Here is an 18,448-nt window from a genome sequence, read left to right on the forward strand (position 1 = left end):
CTTCTTCCTCTTTATCTGATTGTTCTGCAGCGCTATGAGACCTTTGGTGATTTATGCACTATACAAAACCAATTACATACATTACATACATACATACATACTGTACTTAAAATGGTAGTTTTAGCTTAGTTCTCTTTAGTTCTTAAAATGCGACACTTTGAGTCAATATACCTTACGATGCGTCACGCTTCCACAACGAAAGTGTTGCAGTGATGAAGATGCGGCAAAGATCCGGTGCAAAGAAATAAAGACGTCAAGTTCTTCCTGATGCAGCACTCTTCTCCGATGTTACGAGAAGTCTCGGCTCAATGCGTCAGCTGCAGCGGCGACACCCTTTTTCAGTAATGCGAAGACATCGGCTTTGGCGTTGACACTCTTCTCCGACGATGTGAGACGCTTCCGCTCGATGCGACAACTGCAGCGGCGACACCCTTGTTCAGTGATGCGACGACAACAGCACCGAGGGCGGCACGCTTCTCCATGGGTGCAAGGCGCTTCTTGTGATGCGGTGCAATGCGACAGCTACAGCGATGATATCCTTACTCAGAGACTCGACGGCAGCGGCTGTGACGGCGACACGCTTCTTCCTTGTTGCAAGACCTTTCTTGTGATGCGGTGCAATGCGTCAGCTACAGCAGCGACACCCTTGTTCAGAGATGTGACTGTAGCAGCTGTGACGGCGACACGTCCTTCTTCGTGAGTCGCGCTTCCAGCTCCTTGCGACATGCATTCCCTCAGAAGGCCCAAAACAGTAGCAGGCACTTCCAAAGAACTCTGGGGGAGCTGGTGGTTGAAGTCTGTTGTCCCTGAAACTTTAGCAGGAGGTAAGCTCTTTTCTCAAGCCCTTGGAGATCCTTACAAGTTGATGAAAGTACACAAATGGCCACATGCATCAATGTTCCCGTTTGCGAATTCTTAATTGCGAAAATTAAGGAATCGCAATTAAGAATTCGCAAACGGCAATGCATCAAGAAATTGCAATTATTTATGCAATTAAGGAATCCCTTTCCATTGATTCCTATGGGCCTAGAGGCCCATAGGAATGAATGTGAAGGCATTCTCATTTTGCGATTCGCAATTAAGGAATCGCAAAATGAGAATGCAATTTCAAGGGTGTAGGGGGGTCCAAAGGCCCCCCCCCTGCACCCCTGAAATGTACCTTTAAGTACATTTTTCACACACACATGCCCCAAGGGAATGTGTGTGTGTAAAATGAAACTTTCAAAAATGCACTTTTGTGCACTTTTAAAAGTTTTTACAAATTACCATGAAGGTTAACTTCATGGTAATTTACCACTACCTATTTGCAATTTCGCAATTTAAAAAAACTCATGCATTGCATTTAAGAAATCGCAATTTTGCGATTTCTTAAATGCAATCGCAATTTAAGAAATCGCAAAATAAATTGCGATTTCTTAAATTGAGAAAAAAGCAAAAAAGCTTCATGCATCCCAAAAAAGGGATTTGCATTTGCAAACGGCCAAATTTTGCGATTCGCACCGTTTGCGAACACAAAAACCCTTGATGCATGTGCCCCAAAGTCCCTTTCTCCTTTCTTTGGCAGTCAGGCAACCACTGCAGGCCAATTCCCCAATCAGCACTTCAGCTTAGGGATGGTCTCTCCTCAGTTTCTTCTGGTTCCTCTCCTCAGCAAAGGTTTCTTCTTGTTGTCCAAAAGTGATCTAAATTCTTGGTATCAGGGTCCCACTATTTATACCCCAAAATCCTTTGTCCTCTGAGGGCAGAGGGGCCTTTGCCTAGTGCAAACTAGTTCTGGTCAGTCCTGGAACACTCTGTTTACATGACTCCTTCTTTCCTTTCACAGTGCAGGACAGAAACATCAGACACCCCACAGGTGGTGGAGCCAGCATTGTGGAGGGAAGGCACAGCCATGGAGCACTCTGTTGACATGACTCCTTCTCTCCTTTGACAGTGCAGGGCAGAGACATCAGACGCACGACAGGGTGTGGAGCCAGCATTGTGGAGGGAAGGCACAGTCCTATTCAGGTCCCAGGTGCAACTCCTCCCTCCCATCTAGATGCTGCTTTCTCTATTCACCACTTGGCGGACTCACCCTGTCTCCTGGAATCCCCCAGCCCCTGTCACTCAAACTCCATACAAGGTATACACAACCTAGCAGAGGCAGGCTTGGATATTTAGACAGGAAATTACCTACTTTCTAAAAGTGGCATTTTCAAACACAGAATGTTAAAACCAACTTCACTAAAATATGTATTTTATCATTGTGAGTTCAGGCATACTAAACTCGAATTTCTACCATGTTCCCTGAGTCAGTTAGGATAATAAAATGTAATAATCTAACTGCCCATTCTGGCCTATGGAGAACAGGAATCCTTGCAATAGTGAACAATTAAAATGGCTGTAATTCACTATTAGGACATGCCACACACACCAGGGCTTGTCCTACCTTATACTTACAATGCACCCTGCCCTTGGGCCTACCATAAGGGTGTCAGATATGTAGAAAAGGGAAGGTTTAGGGACTGGCAAGTGGGTGCACGTGCTCAGTCAAGATGGCAGTACCAGACTGCGCACAGGCTCTGCAATGGCAGACCTTAGACACACTTTTACAGGCTGCTTCTGTGGGTGGCACAGCCAGTGCTGCAAACCCTCCAGCAGCATTTAGTTTACAAGCCCTGGGCACTCCTGGTGCACCATACTAGGGTCTGACAGATAAACCAAATCAGCTAATCATGTAATCACTAATTCATACATTAGTTTACAATATGGAGAGCATAAGCACTTTATCACTGATCAGCAGTGGTAAAGTGCCCAGAGTCATAAAACCAACAAAAACAGGTCAGAAAAAATACAGGAGGAAGGCAAAAAGTTCAGGGGTGACCCTGCAAAAAGGGCTGAGTCCAACACTCCAAAATGCAGCAGCAAGGCTACTGCTGAAGATTCTCAAATTTCAGTTAGTAAAATCTACCGTGCAAAAGCTGCACTGTTTACCAATCAAACAAAGCATATGCTTTAAAGCCCTATGCATCACCTATAAAGCATTGCACAACACAGGCCCTAAATCTCCAAAAGATAGTTTTAAGTGGCATCTTTTCAACAGGCTTCTTTGCTCCAGGACTGCCAGATATGTCATTGTCCCTACTTTCAAGCGCTCAACATGGGGCGGTAGAATCTTCATACTGTGTGCTTCCATACTCTGGAATACACTCCCTGTGCAACATTAAACCCTGATGTGTTGCCTTTCAGGAAGGCACTGAAACCTTGGCTTTTTGACTATTAGTTGGACTTATGAATTCTGCATCCAGATCTAGTGCCTAGGCACCTTCAGGCGATTGTTGTGCTTCAAAATTCCTATAATATAACATATCATAACATAGAATGAAAACTAGGGTGGGCTTTAAGAATTCTCTTTTAACTTAACATCAGAGTGTCAAATCCTGCTTGAATGTCTCATCCTGCTTGACAGATTTGTTGGGGTCTTTACATATAATATTTGGGGCACATTCCAAAGGAGGGAAAAAGAATGACAAAACACTTTGTGTGTACCCACTCTCTGGATTCTAAAAGCTCAACTTTGATTACACCAGACACCTGTCTCTGAGTTTGTTGGGGGTACACGGACGACTCAATCTGGGATTTTAGTGTAAGATGTGGTAGGGCACTAGGATTACCATAGTACACTTTACACACACACGCCAAGACGTCAGAGTCCAATTTTAGTGTGGCCAAAAACTTTGATCATCTTTAAAATGCCCAAACGTGGTAGGATTGGCCTCTGGAACATTTTCCACATTGTTCAGGTCTCTCCCAGGGATCATGTGGAGAAGTGTGGCTCAGGGGTTAGAGGCAGCAGACCCGGAAGCTGAGATCGGTCCTGGACCAGGGTTCAATTCCCCGCCTCGGCGGGTCTTGGGCTAAAAATTCCACGGACTTGATAATTCTCGCCCCGGTGCCTCCTCGACTCACGGGTTCACACTCTGCGACTCTGGGCAATAGCTTGCTTAATCTCCACAACGGCCCCTCGCGGTGGGATGCCTGACTTTCACCTTGTGGATACCCTGCTATCTCACAGGGGAATACCAGGAAGGGTTCCCTAAGCAAGCGCCGGGAAACCCACTGCGGGTAGCTGTGCGCTATATAAGCTCAACTACACATTCTCATCTAGCTCTTGCCAGGCATAGATGTGGCACCCCTTGACACTCCTGAACCTGAAAGATCAGAAAAGGACTAATTCTACTCTCCCTCATGCACCCAGGACAAAGACGTGGACTCCAAGGGTCATATGGATCACCGCTTTTTTCACTCTATAGGGATACAATAAGCTACAAGAGCACCAGCTTAACTGCCCAAATGATCAGTGGTTACTAGACCTAGACTGGCCTCTGTCTGTCACCCTGTGACTCTGTAAGAGCCTCCCCTGAGCTTCTGTGGGTGGGGGCGGTATTTAGAAAAGTACCCTGTGGTGGATTGGAAGTTAAAGGATTAAAGTCAGAAGGTAAAATCTTTGACCCAGATTAAATGTATTAGTCTATCTGACATGTGCTCCATCGTGGTCCACATCAATTTGTGCCTAGGTCCTGGTCTACTGTGACCATTCACTATCACTGGCAGTTTGGGCTTGTTTGAGTTCTTTTTATGTAAAAATTAAAAAGAAATATCTCCAGTTCCCATATTGGAGTTTTGTCATGTTTTGTATCATTTTGTTTATTAAAATGTACTTCTTTTTTCCGATTCATTTTGGTATTTTTATTGTTTTACATTTCACTTTGTTAAAGTTTTAGTACTGCATAAAAGCTTTACACATTGCTTCTAAGTTAAGACTGTCTGCTCTGTACCATAGCTACCATTGGGTTGAGCTCAGGTTTAATTAGTGACTAATCTCCCTGACAAGAAATGTGATTATTACTGGAGGTGGGCACTTATCCCCCTCAACTAATAACCCACTTTCTTTCACATATTAACTCTAAGAATAGCAGCGCAAATAGTAGACTTTTCTGACAGTACACTACCATTCTAATAATTAGTTCTTATATCGCTTCAGGTTGTGTCAACCTGAAGTGCCGGAAATAATTACTTTTCTGCTAGAACGGGGCACATGGTTAATAACATTGCTGGGGTCACAGTTGCATGTTCAACCTTAGAACTGAAATGTGCATGTCAACAAAATGTTATACACCATTCTGTGATGGCTCACTGCTTTTTGTATTGCTAAGAGCTTCTCTTACAGCAAACAGTAGTAGCCATGTCACAGTGCCATTATGTTTGTCAGTATGAAATCTAATATTTTATGATGTATGACACACAAGTGCCTATATGAGAAACCACAGTCACTGTAAAATATCAGGAACCTTGATGAGAATTGTAACAGTGCTTTCCAGTCGAAGAGATCTAGTGTGCTTTGTTGTCAATTAGGTACACCTCATGCCCTTGAAGGTCACTAGCCCCCTTTTACAGCTCAAAATGCACCATCAGGGTCATTGGCACACATCCATCCATCCATCCTCCCTTATGGGCACAGTTGCACAATCACACACAAGATCCATCCATATGCACACACATCCATACAAACACAACAGGCATACAAATATACCACATGCACAAGGTGGCCATTTAACCCATTTACTGCGGCGGACATTCCGTCGCGGTGTGGGCGTTCCACGCAGTGGGCGGGGCTGCGTCGGCTGTTGGGTGTGTGCAGCATCCCAGAGGTAGTGCTCACATCGGCCAACGGCAGACTCGAGCACGCAACGGATTAATCCACCTATACACACAGACTGATCATCACTGATCTTTGCACAAATACCCACCGGTCCACAGGCATTTTCCTTTCACAGGAATTCTCTACCCATTGACATTCTCTATTCACCTACTCATCCATATATCCACACACATTCATGAACATAAATTCACAAGCCATACAGCCTCACACTCATGTAATTGCCCATCAATTCACCACTATCCAAGGTCCATCTATTTATTCTTGTCTCATTACAGTCATTCATCCCTCCGCATTTAACATTGTAGTGCAGTTACTATATTCCCAATAGGCTCTGCGCATTGGAATAACATACACTATAGATTTGACATAGGACTGAGGTCAGTATGTGTCTATCGAGTATATTAAACTTAATTGTGTGTGTGCCAGCTAACTCAGAGGTCACTAGAAACTTTCTTGAATAAACAAGAAGGGATTCGTTTCTGACAACCGCATAAACATGACAACTTTGTTTCCCCTAGAATTGGAACATATCTTCAGAGTCGTGGAAACAATAGATAACTAGTGCACTCAGTCAATCGTGCATGCTTCGTTTCTACAGAGTTGCATAGAAATATAGAGACGGACATTTCAATAAAAAGGGGTTTATTGAACAGTTTTATTTCTCATGCAAAAGATATGAACTGCTACAATCGTTAGAATGCAAAGTAAAATGCGTACAGCCTAAACATTAATATAAAATAATACTGTAATAGCATTGTCTGTTGCTATGACATATATAAAAATACATACATAAATACCACAGGCTAAAATACTCAACTGGTGCTTCTAAATACGCCTACCCCAATGTACCTAACCTAGGTGTAGTACCAGGGAAGAAGTAGGTGGTGTCTTTAGCATAGGTTTAGTTTTGCCAAGAATTGCCAAAGGTTTCTCTAGGTTCTAATCAGCTCCATACCTTTAGAATGAGAGAGGTTGTTATCTCTTTCACAGGACTCGATTTCCCAACACCCCGCAAGGGGAGTCAGAAACACTGGAGCTGGTTTCTCGGGAAGGAGGATGACAGCTTCTGATCAGTATGTCAGCTGGAGAGTTGGCTTCCTTCGGCACTTGCTGTAGCGAGCTCCGTCATGCAAGTAGGTAGTCAAACTGCACCAAACCACACCGTGCTTTGCTATAGCAAGTGAAGGTATATTTATACCTTGAAGGTGTTTAGGAATGCCAGTATTGATGTAAAAGTCGGGCATATGAACGTCATGGATGAACCCCTAAGGAATAGAAGTTCATGCATAATAATGAGTTTCTTGGAGAAATCAATATCCAGGCTAGGGGAAGTCCCTTCTTCTTAAGAGTCTGGTTTTCCAAGAAATCGTTGTGACGTAGATGAATGGATGGAAGTAGCCATGCCTGTATTTGGGTAGCATGGGATATGCCTAATTAAGGATTGGTTTTCTATGCCTATATAAGGGCAATGCGAATTGTACCTATATAAGGGCATGAATCGGGAAAATTAATTCAGAATCTAAATCGACATACAACATAACATGATATATGTATTTCTAAAGTATACATTCAGGCCCAGAACATCTCTGCTGAAATTACAGATGCTTATGCTCAAACATCCCTACTTAACCATTTACTTGCCCAACAATATATTGCTCAGAACAATTCGTACAACCTTAATGAAACGTCATCAGATAAGCCAGGGTGTTTGAACAACTACTGCAGACTGTGCTTCACTGCTTATGTGTGAGAGGAGGCATCACTGATACTTCCTGAGTGTTAGCTGGTGTGTTACAGTAGGGAGTTTGCGCTGTTAGTGTAGTGTTATATGCTTTCTGACAGGAGCAGAAATCCCACTGATGTTACCATGCTGTGTCTAGTTCATGAAGGAGGGAAAGCTTGCATTTCTGCCCAGGCTCTAACGTCACTCTGCAGCACCAGGGGCGCTTCAAAACTGCCTGCCGACTCCCGCAGCGCGTGTTCCGAATTATTTCACTGCCACACTGCTTGTGCTGTGACCGCCCTGGGACTACAGCTTCCAGCCTCTCATCGGCCGCAACGTTACTCTGCAGTGCCAGGGGCACTTCAAACCTGCCCGCCGACTCCTGCAGCGCGGGTTCCAAATTATTTCACCGCCACACTGCTTGTGCTGTGACTGTATCATGCCCTGGGACTACAGCATCCAGCCTCTCATCTGCCGCAACGTCACTCTGCAGCGCCAGGGGTGCTTTAAAACTGCCCGCCGACTCCTGCAACGCAGGACGCATGCGCTGACGAAGCCCGGACCAAGGGCGAGCCCGTCTGAGCCCGTCCGAGACTGGAGGAGGCTGGGCTGGGCCACGGTATTGACATTCTCCATTTTGCAATTAGCAGATGTAATTTCCCTTTTCCATTTTATCTTCCTTGTATTTGTGTTTTTCTCTGCTCCCACAGTATTACTTCAACCATCTGACTGTGCTAGATTGTATACAGACAAAAGGCCCTCTTGCATGAACTTGGTAACAAGAGACAATATTTCAACTCAAAATGGGCCTTTAAACATAGAAAGGATCAGATGATGAGTAAGCGAAAATCACTGTCGGGGTAAGGGGTAGTTGGGACCCTTGATGCCTTTCTTACAAGGGCTGAATCGGTCATTAGACACGAAATCATTGTCACAGAACGTAGGCTATCACTTGAGCCTCAAGCAGGCCCCACGTGCCCCCTGATCATGAACCCTGAAACATTATTCCCTACCCTAAGGGAAATGCCAAACCCTGAAATAGAAACAGTGAGGACACTACAGATAATACCCCAGGGGAGGAGAGGATGTCGACGCCATCAGCCTAACCCATGCCCACTTGGGAAGTACCTAATCTAGCCTCATTAAACAAACCAAACGTACAAACGAGAGGCCAAAAAATGAAAATCAGTCAGGGTAAGGGCGTAGTACCTCCTTAAAAAAAAAGACATGGAGAAAGACCTACAACACATAAAAATGCATACCATAGGTAAAAAACGACAGGGCCAGAGTTAGATAATGCAGATTTAGCAAACACCCCAGCAACCAAGGCAAGCATAGGGAGTACATTCGTAGGGGGGGATACAGATGATACGATTCAGCCATTTTTCTGGGACAAAATAGAAGGTATTTTCTCAACCCTAATTAGACCAGTGCTAACCAAGTTATCTAATATAGAAGAAAGGCTATTGAACCTGGAGGGGGCGGTTAAACGCTCACTGGAAAACCCACAATCAGTCCCACAGGCACCACGTGAGACTGAGTTTACTTCTAACAAATGTGTATGCCAGACCGGCCCGAGCACTCAAAGTAATACTCATTTATCTAATATTGTACCGCAAGCGGGGTCTACATTTAATCCGGAATGTGAAGCAGTCCCAATGGCCCCCAACACGTGCCCTATCCAACCTCTGATTGAGATTGGGGATGTGAGCCGGAGAGAGAAAACTCCATCATCTTCCATTACACAGGCCAACCAGGCAAACTCTATCAGGCCGCAGCCCAGGGAGCAAATAAGGGGGCACAACGGAACCCATGTAGATAATTATCCATCAGAGCTGACCTTTTTACATCTTCCACCAGAGGCCACACCTTACCCTGTCGTTCTTACTAATGTACCCCCCTTACAACAGGGAATGTTTGAGCACTGGTCCTCTCTGAAAAACAAGGCTTTGCACGCACTTGCCACCAAGACAGGCCATACTAATGCTCTATTTTCAGAATTTAAGATGGCTCGTTGAATTCCTTGGGTAGGTTCTGCACCCAAAACACTTCCTAGAGATTGTGTAGTGATTACATTCAGAGCACCGGATATGATAAAAAGTATTCTCCAACAGGCCAGATGCCAAACAGTGAGAAAGGGGGGGGTAGGCCTAGTTCCTCTAGTGTTCTTTTATCAACCCTCTCTAAGGTCCGAGCAGCCCTCCTTATTTGACAATAATAGTAACAGACCACACTGTAGTTATAGTATTCTAACTTTTAACTTCTTTGACCCCCTTTATAGCTCGGACGGGGTAGATTGACTGGCCCCCGCCTCTGATAACGCCGAAGATACAAGGGAGTTACGAAATAGCACCTTACAGGAGATCAACCATAACTTGGTGACCTCTTGGAATGTGTATTTAACAGGAGTTTAAAGCCCCAGACAGGGTGAGGGATCAGCACACAGAATGGGAGGTGCTGGGGGTACTGTAAACCCGCTGGCGCAGGAGTTGTATTTATCGGGGACACCCAAACTATCCACCTTGGACCCCTTAATACAGCATGGCCGCCCAGCATAATGCTCCTGGCAATATCGGACGATACAACCTGCACAGTGGTGTCTTGGAACATCTCTGGTCTATCCTCAAAGGTGCAGAACCCAGTTTGGGAGGCTTTTGTGGGGAACATAGACATTCTATGCCTGCAGGAGACCTGGGCAATAGAGCCAATACATTTAAATGGCCACAAGACATTTAACACTCCGGCAGTGAAAGGTCTGGGAGGGAGGCCCAAAGGAGGGATTTCGACATATATATTAAACAAGTTGCCCATACCCAAGATAACCCTTCATCAAGGGGGAAATTATTTCCATGTGGTAGAGTTAGTCCCGACTGCAACCCGCTGCATACTCCTGATCAATTTGTATATTAATATTAAGCATAATGAATTGGAAGGAGTAGTTAAAGATATCCTGGCCACAATAACTAAAATTTCGGATGGGACAAGCAGAGATATAGTGACCCTGCTGTTGGGTGACTTTAATTGTGGGTTATGCATTAATGTAGATAATAGATTGTGTGGCAGTAATAATAATGCAGTTAGCTGCACACATTTCACTCATTCCAAGACAGGGGACATCTTTAATGATCTCATCTCTAAACTAGACCTGGCATTTGTTAATGAGATCTCAAATCCCCCAGTGGGCTTTTTGCCCACATTCAATGGAGAGGTTATGCTACTACAATTGATTTCATACTGATTTAATATATGCGTGCTCATATGATACTCTCTATTGTGGTGGGTGACATCTCTTTAAGCGATCACTTTCCCCTTCTTTTGAAACTCAACACAGGTACGTATATCCAGAATAAGCATGATTTATATATCCGGACGCAGGGTACAGTGGAAGTGAAATCGGAAAATGGTCTCTCATTAAAGTGGTCAAAGGTTGATCCAGATGTGATAACTAGAAATGTTCTAGAGAAATGTAGGGTTGAGATAGATACTTGCCTAAGTGAGGAACCTCTAGATATAACAATAGTAAACTGCTCTGTAGAAATTACTAGGGCAATTAGGAACTCGATGACAGTACAGTTAAAAAATAAACCGAAACACAATGGATTGTTTAACACCAGGTGCACCAGGGCATACACCAACCTAAAGAAGGTACTGCATACTAAGCCAAGATCGTTGCCTAATATCACACAAGCCAGGCTAGACCATAGGAGGGCTACCGGAGAAAGAAAACAAACCCTCCGTAATGGGGCCTGGGACTCCCTACATAATGCGGCAGAGCAGAAAGATAGCACTGCCTTTTGGAAGGTTCTGAGAACTCCCTTCCTAGCCTCTAGCACAGGTCCCTCAGTGGAGATAGCTATAACGGAAAAAGTATGGATCACTCATTTTTCCAAATTATACAATGATCAGGTAGCCACCCGGAAATAAGCAATCCAATTATTTGGGAATACATCGACCTAGAAATTACCTTGGAGGAGGTGATCGGGGCTCTGGCACTAAGTGCTGCTGGTAAAGCACCAGGGCCCGACGTGGTACCTTTTGATTTGTATAAACATAATTCCATCCTGTCGGGGCCCATAGTATACCCTATCATAAATTATGTATTACTTGTGAACATTTTCGATTAATCCCACCACACCCAGTAATACTCAAACTGGCATCAAAGCTAGGCCTGGGAAAAATGTAAATGATGACGGCATAATTGCAGGAATTTCACATTACACTGGTTATGCAAAATTCCTGAAATTACACCGTTATGCCACATCACATAATTGCACACCATTTATGGTACAAATGTATCCCAAGTGTGCATTTGTGGTAAAAAAGTAATGCAAATCCAATGTAATAGCAGAGCACACATGTCTTTTGTACACTATTTGTTTATAGCGCTATGTGTTCTTGCATCATAATCTTGCCACACGGATGCATTTAATACAAAAATATGGTGCTAAATGATGGATCTGAATTTCAAGTAAAGTGTAATTTTGCTGAACTTTTTAGTAATAACACTAAAGCAAATTATGCTAATTTTGTTCAGTCCTAATAAAAGTCACAAAACTAGGAGAGGTCACTTCAAAACTTAACAAACACTTAAACTGAGCAATGAACAACAGTACACCTCAATAGAATGAAACAATTTCCAACGCTCTTCAGCACACAAACCCATGCAGATAATCTTCATACCTTTAAACTTGTTATGAGATTTCTATATTTTTTCTTAAAAGGGAGACAGATAGCATGATCACTGGTTCCCGCTGTGTAGATCACCACATTGTACAATGGTGTTATGGTACACATAGTTTAAAACTTTCATTTCCTGGACTTTTAGGTGCCTTATGTCATTACATGCTGCTCGGCATTCTTCGGTATTTTCTACTAGTATGTAGCTTTCACTTAGTCTCTTTCCACAATTCCTCTCTTCTTCAGAGAGTGGTCTGCTGCTTGGTCTGAGCTACTAAAAGGCTTGCTCTCGCTGTCCTCACGAAGCCTGTTCTCCTGATGATAGGTGTGGACTTGTGGTAGCTTATTTTCCTTGGCCTCGCTGAATTACATTGCTGTGAGGCTGAATTACACTAGGGTGGACAGCAAAGTCCAGATTGCCTCATTGAATCCCAGCGCTGACTGCCTTTACTTTTCTAAATAACTAAAAACAAATGCCCGTATCCCTGCCCATTACTATTGTCCAATGGCCCCACCCCACCATATTATTTTTAGTTGGACACACAACATTAACTGTTGGGAAACTCAGACAACACCCCAGGGGTGGCTCCTCCACTAAGGGAGAGGAGTGCCACCCTCACTACATTTTTAGCAGAGGAAAAATAAAAAATAAAATGATAATGAAACGAGCTTTCTCCAATTCCGAAAGGGAGTCAAAGCAAGGTTGTTTAACCAATAGTGTCCACGGTTTCTTCTGATCAGCTAACATAAATCCAAGGCGCCAGGAAACCCTCAGGGTAGCTGTTGCGCCATACAAATGTAGTAAATAAATAAATAAATATATAAATATATAATAGCAATACGTTATTATAATTCTATTTTCCCTTTGTCATGCAGCTTTATGTGGTGAGGCGGGCCTTGGCTATCGTCACAGCCAGCAAGGGGAGGAAAGGTGGGCACTTAAGGGAACATGACAGTTTGGCCGGTCCTCTTGAGCCGGCCAAACAGTCCTGAGCACCAGGCTGTGTAATGCAGCCTGGTGAGGAACATGCACAGGCTTCCTGTCCCCATCTGAGCACCGATCGATGGTGCAGACCAATCACAACGCTGCATTGAAGCGTCATGATTGGCTTAGAGGAGCCTGTGCTTCCTGCTTTAGAGGACAACATGAGGCAAGGTGGCAGTCTGGCAGAAAGGTAAGTCACATTTTAATTTGTTTCAATCCTCCCGCCCACCAGTGCTAGTCGGTGGCAGCCACCACTGTACGACCCTGTTGGCTCTGGCTCGGCTCAAGGTCCTCTTGGACCCTTGAGCTCAAAACAAGCCAAGCTTTCATGTGGCCTCTGCCTGCTCCCATACTCTAACTTCATGCACCAAGAATTAAAGACAAAGCATTGACATTTGATGTAAAACAGGAGAGATACCCATATAGAGACTGAAATGCACAAAGGTGAAACAAGAAAAACTAGGATATATCTTGGCTTCTCTGCTTGGACCAAACTGAGTGAGCATAGGGAAATATTTAAATTCCCCATGCCTCCATTTTCTTCATTACTGCATTTAAGAGCATCATGGAAATAAGTGAGTTCGGGATGTGAGCTGCACAAAAACCTTGTATTGTTTGATTTCATTGTCTATAAAGTTGTTCCATACATAGTAAGAAGCTAGGCTACATATAGGTTGTACATGACAGCTGAATTCTTCTTAGTTCACAAATTGCACTTTTGTCATGCTGAGGATTTTAGAGGGATGGACATGAATAATTCTAAGTTTATGTTAAACAACGATCATTTGTTTTTATAAATACCTCACCATGCAGCGATATAAACTACAGTACTAAGGTAAAATGCTTCCACATCTTACAAAAAATACATCTTTCTAAATCGTGAAAAGACTACACCATATTTTTACATGATGTTGTTTGACCAAATTACATGCCAAACATGTTTGGAACTTGGCTTGTGCATGTGCTCTTAGAACTAAGCCAGACCCTTTACCCACTATTCCCTGTTAACGTGCCCACCTTCATGAGTAAGTATCACAAATATGGCTGTATTAATACAGCTGTTCCAGGTGGCATCATAGAGAACGTGAGCACAGGCTAAATTATCTATGAAGGTGCTCAAGGCCATGATGTGGAGAATAATATACCCCTGCCAATTTTAAACTTTATTTACTCCACTCCCCCACAAGCTTTGTGTAACCCCTACAGCAACAATCTCCAAGAGCAATGTAGTTAAAGTTAACAATATTATAAAATAACAACTACTAGTTTTCTGAAAAAACCTTTTGTTGAAAGGATATTAGTGGATTAATCGTCCTCTGACTGAGGAAACTTCCGAAACATTCACTTCCTTAAAGAATAAATTATAAAATGGAAAAAAACTAGGGCAATTGGAGAATTGTGACATTGGGGATCAAGGGAGAAGTGCTGTGGACATTAATGAATGACAGAACCATGCATTTGATGATCCTTTGGCAGTCTGGGCTGTCTAACTCTGACACTGTGCCGCTGGGATACTTGCGGTGGTGATTTATAACTGTGTAGAGACAGGCAGGGTGTGAGGTATTCTCATGCTATCTCCATACACACGTAGGGCCACAAGTGCCAAGAGTTTTAGCATACACAAACGGGCTGATTCTCAGAATCGACCTGTTCACGAACACAAGTATTGCTTTTGGCATGTATCAAACCCTATTTTGCGATTTGTTAACCTGTTACCAAATCACAAAATTGGTTTGCGATTCGGTATTTGGAAGGGGTGTGTTAAGGGCGTCCCTTCTAAATACCAAATCGTAAAGGTATGTATGAATGTTGTCTGACCATGAATGCGGTCGCAAAGCATTTGCATTTTACCACCTACTTAAAGTAGATGGCAACCCATTTGCAAATGGAAAGGGGTCCCTGAGGGGCCCTTCCCCTTAGGGAATGGCAGTGAAAACTTTTTTTCAGTGCAGGCAGTGGTCTCACAGACCAGTGATTGCCCTTAAGAAAAAGAAAAGAAAAGTTTACATTTTTGTTTTTTAAATGCAACCTGTTTCCCTTTAAGAAAAACGGGCAGTATTTTATAAAAAAATTAGCTTTATTTGAAAGCAATCATGGACATGCATAAATATTAGTGTGAAATTACTGTTATGTGATGCTGTATATGCAACTCTGAATAATTTTATTTTTTTAATCTGCACTAATATTGTATTGCAAAAATGAAAAACCAACAAACAGATTCAAACAAAAACAATAATGGCAAAACGACATGAAAGACACAATTCTGCATTTAGTAAACACATTTTGTGGAAAATGCACCCTCGCATCCAAAGTGGGCCTGAGGATGCATTTTGCACTAAGAAAATTGCATTAAATGCCACAGGACATGAACAGCAGTAGCCAGCAGCTGCTCGTGCTCTCTTAGTTTGGTGTTCCTGTGCTTCTGAGGTAGGATATTTTGCCCCAAATTATTCTTAATTACTTAAGCAGGCAAAATGTTGGTCATTTCGCATTCCAAGAGTAATGTGTAATCCCTGAAATGACGCCCATTACGCTGATGAAAAGTTCACCAAGATGTATCATAAAACCTCCCTACCCGCCCACAGTTATCTCACTAACACTGGAGACTGTACCAGAAAGGATGACAACTCATCACGTGAAACTCAACCTCCTTATAATGATATTTCTGATAATCTGACCTAGAAAACCCCACTTGCCTGAGCAAGCATGGATCGATCTCTGTAGAACCTTGAATACTTGTTGAAAGTTTATCTTTGTAAAAGACTAACCTACCAGTCCCAAATCAACACCATGCCTCACAGCACATAATAGCATCTTAGGTAATTATAGGGTATCAGACAGTTTATTATTATAAGACTTGAGATCAGAGCAGTATTTAATGTGTACAATAATATATGTTGGGGTCCAGAGTTTTGCTGTTTTATTTTATTTTTAATTTATATTGCGCGACTAAAACCCGAAGGTATCAAGGCGCCTACCAAAAACAGATCAGAAAAGGCAGAACACAACTACAGGTATGCGCGCACAAAGAGACGGGTCTTCAGGGCATTTCTAAATAACTGCAGGGTGGGAAGGGACCTTAATTCCACAGGGAGAGCGTTCCACCACTTAGGTGCCAGATTGGAGAAGGCTTTGCCACCCCATCTGGTTCTCCGGATACGAGGGACTGATAGAAGGAGTCTGTTAGAGGAACGTAGGTTCCTACAAGGGCTGTAGCGGGACAAAATGGATCCAATTCCAGTAGGGCTACTTTTTGCTAAGGCCTTATAGATCATGCACATGGTCTTAAAAAGAATACGATCCTCTATAGGAAGCCAGTGAAGCAGTTTTCTGGAGGAGGTAGCCGAAGTACGCCGGGGTAAATCCAGAACAAACCTAGCCGCTGCATTCTGGACTACCTGCAAGCGCTGCAGCAGACTTTTATTCAGTCCCGCATACAGCGCATTGCAGTAGTCCAGTCAGGAACCAACAGGGGCAACAGTAAGTTGTTTCCTTGCCTGCTGTGAAAGATAGTGCCTGATCTTCCTCAGTATGCGAATGATGCCCCAACAGGTAGAGATAGTCCTATTAACCTGTTGACACATACTGAGGGTGGGATCGATCACGACCCCGACGTTTTTGGCAGAAGAAGCAGGGACAGGACAGGCTCCCAGTGAGTCTGGCCACCAATCGGCTGACCATACCTCCTCCTTTCCTCCAAACACCATCACCTCAGTCTTCTCCCCATTCAGTTTCAACGAATTGTGAATCATCCATTGACCGACTGCCTCCATGCAAGATCTAAAGTTGGAGGCAGTCGAAGTAACTGACTGGGAGAGAGAGACGAGGATCTGCGTGTCATCCGCATAGGAAACTACCTCCATCCCAAAAGATCTAATTAGTCTGGCAAGAGGAGTCACATAAATGTTAAAAAGGGTCGGACTTAACGCCGACCCCTGAGGGACCCCACATTGCACAGACAGGGATGGAGATAGAAATTTACCCAGCTTCACTCTTTGCTCTCGTTGATCGAGGAAAGAGGTGAGTAGTGCCAGTGCCGCCCCCTGAACCCCGATCTCCCTCAGGCGAGATGTTAGAACTGAGGGAGAGAGGGTGTCGAAGGCAGCTGTAAGGTCTAAAAGGATCAGGAGGGAGGTCTGTCCCCCATCCACACGCGTGCGGATATTATCCAGCACTATGGTGAGGGCAGACTCAGTGCTATGTTCCCTCCTAAATCCATGCTGGGAGAGATCCAGACAGCCCAAGCTTTCCACTAAGGCAGCGAGATGTTTATTCAGATGTGTTTCTAACATCTTCGCAGGGGCTGGAAGCAGTGAGATGGGGCGGAAGTTCTTTAATACCCCAGGGTCAAGAGAAGGTTTCTTGAGTAAAAGTTTTACTACTGCATTTTTCCACTGCTGGGGAAAAATGCCATCCCTCATGGCCTTGTTCATAATGTCAACAAGGGGAGGTAGGAGGGATTCACTACACTGCTTAAGGATCTTGAGCGGGCAAACATCTAGAGGGGAGACGGATTTGGTTTTATTAAGGAGGATCTCTACATCCTGTAGAGGGAGAGGAGGGAAAAAATCCAAACATCCCGGCGGGAGTTTCTCCGAGAGAACAGGGTCCAGGTTAACGGGGACAGAGGGCTCGGTAGTAAAAGGTCTCTGTGACTCCAAGGCGGTATAAATGTCCGAGATCTTAGTCTGGAAAAAGGAAGCTATGTTATCATAGAGCTCCTGTGACGCAATGACCAGGTCCGGGATCTGAAGGGTGGTGAGGGATTCCACTATCCTAAAGAGCTCTTTAGGGGAGGAGAGTGAGGTGGCGAGGGCCGTAAAGTATTCTTGTTTTATCCTTATTACTTCCAGCTTATATTTCCTTATCAGGATCTTATGGGCTTCCTTATCCCTTAAATCCCAGCTCGTGTGCCATAAACGCTCCTGTCTCCAAGCTTCCTGTCGCAGGAGTCTTAAGTGCTCCGAGAACCACGGGGCTGATGGTCTTTTCCTGGCTGAATTGCACAGCCGTGTGGGAGCCAGTACTTCCAGAGCCTCTGTAACGGTCTTTTTATATTGTAGGACCGCTGACTGGACATTGTTCCCCTGGGAAGTAAACAGGCTAGATATCCAAGGTACGAAGAAACTTTCCGTGATGTTCTTAAAGTTCCTGCGTAATTCATGGCTGGTGCTGTCAAAGGTCATAGTGCTGAATACCATGGCTGCGTATTCTTGGTACCCTTGCATGTCTCTTTAACCCAACACTAGATACTCCTTGCACTGGATCAAAGTCAGTGGAGGAAAAAGAAGTGCTGATAACCTAAAAATAAGTGACAATGGGTGCCACTTTCAACCATCAGCTCAGATTAAGCACTGGTTCA

The sequence above is a fragment of the Lissotriton helveticus genome, chromosome 7 (assembly GCF_964261635.1).
Source record: "Lissotriton helveticus chromosome 7, aLisHel1.1, whole genome shotgun sequence".
NCBI classification, from domain to species: Eukaryota; Metazoa; Chordata; class Amphibia; order Caudata; family Salamandridae; genus Lissotriton; species Lissotriton helveticus.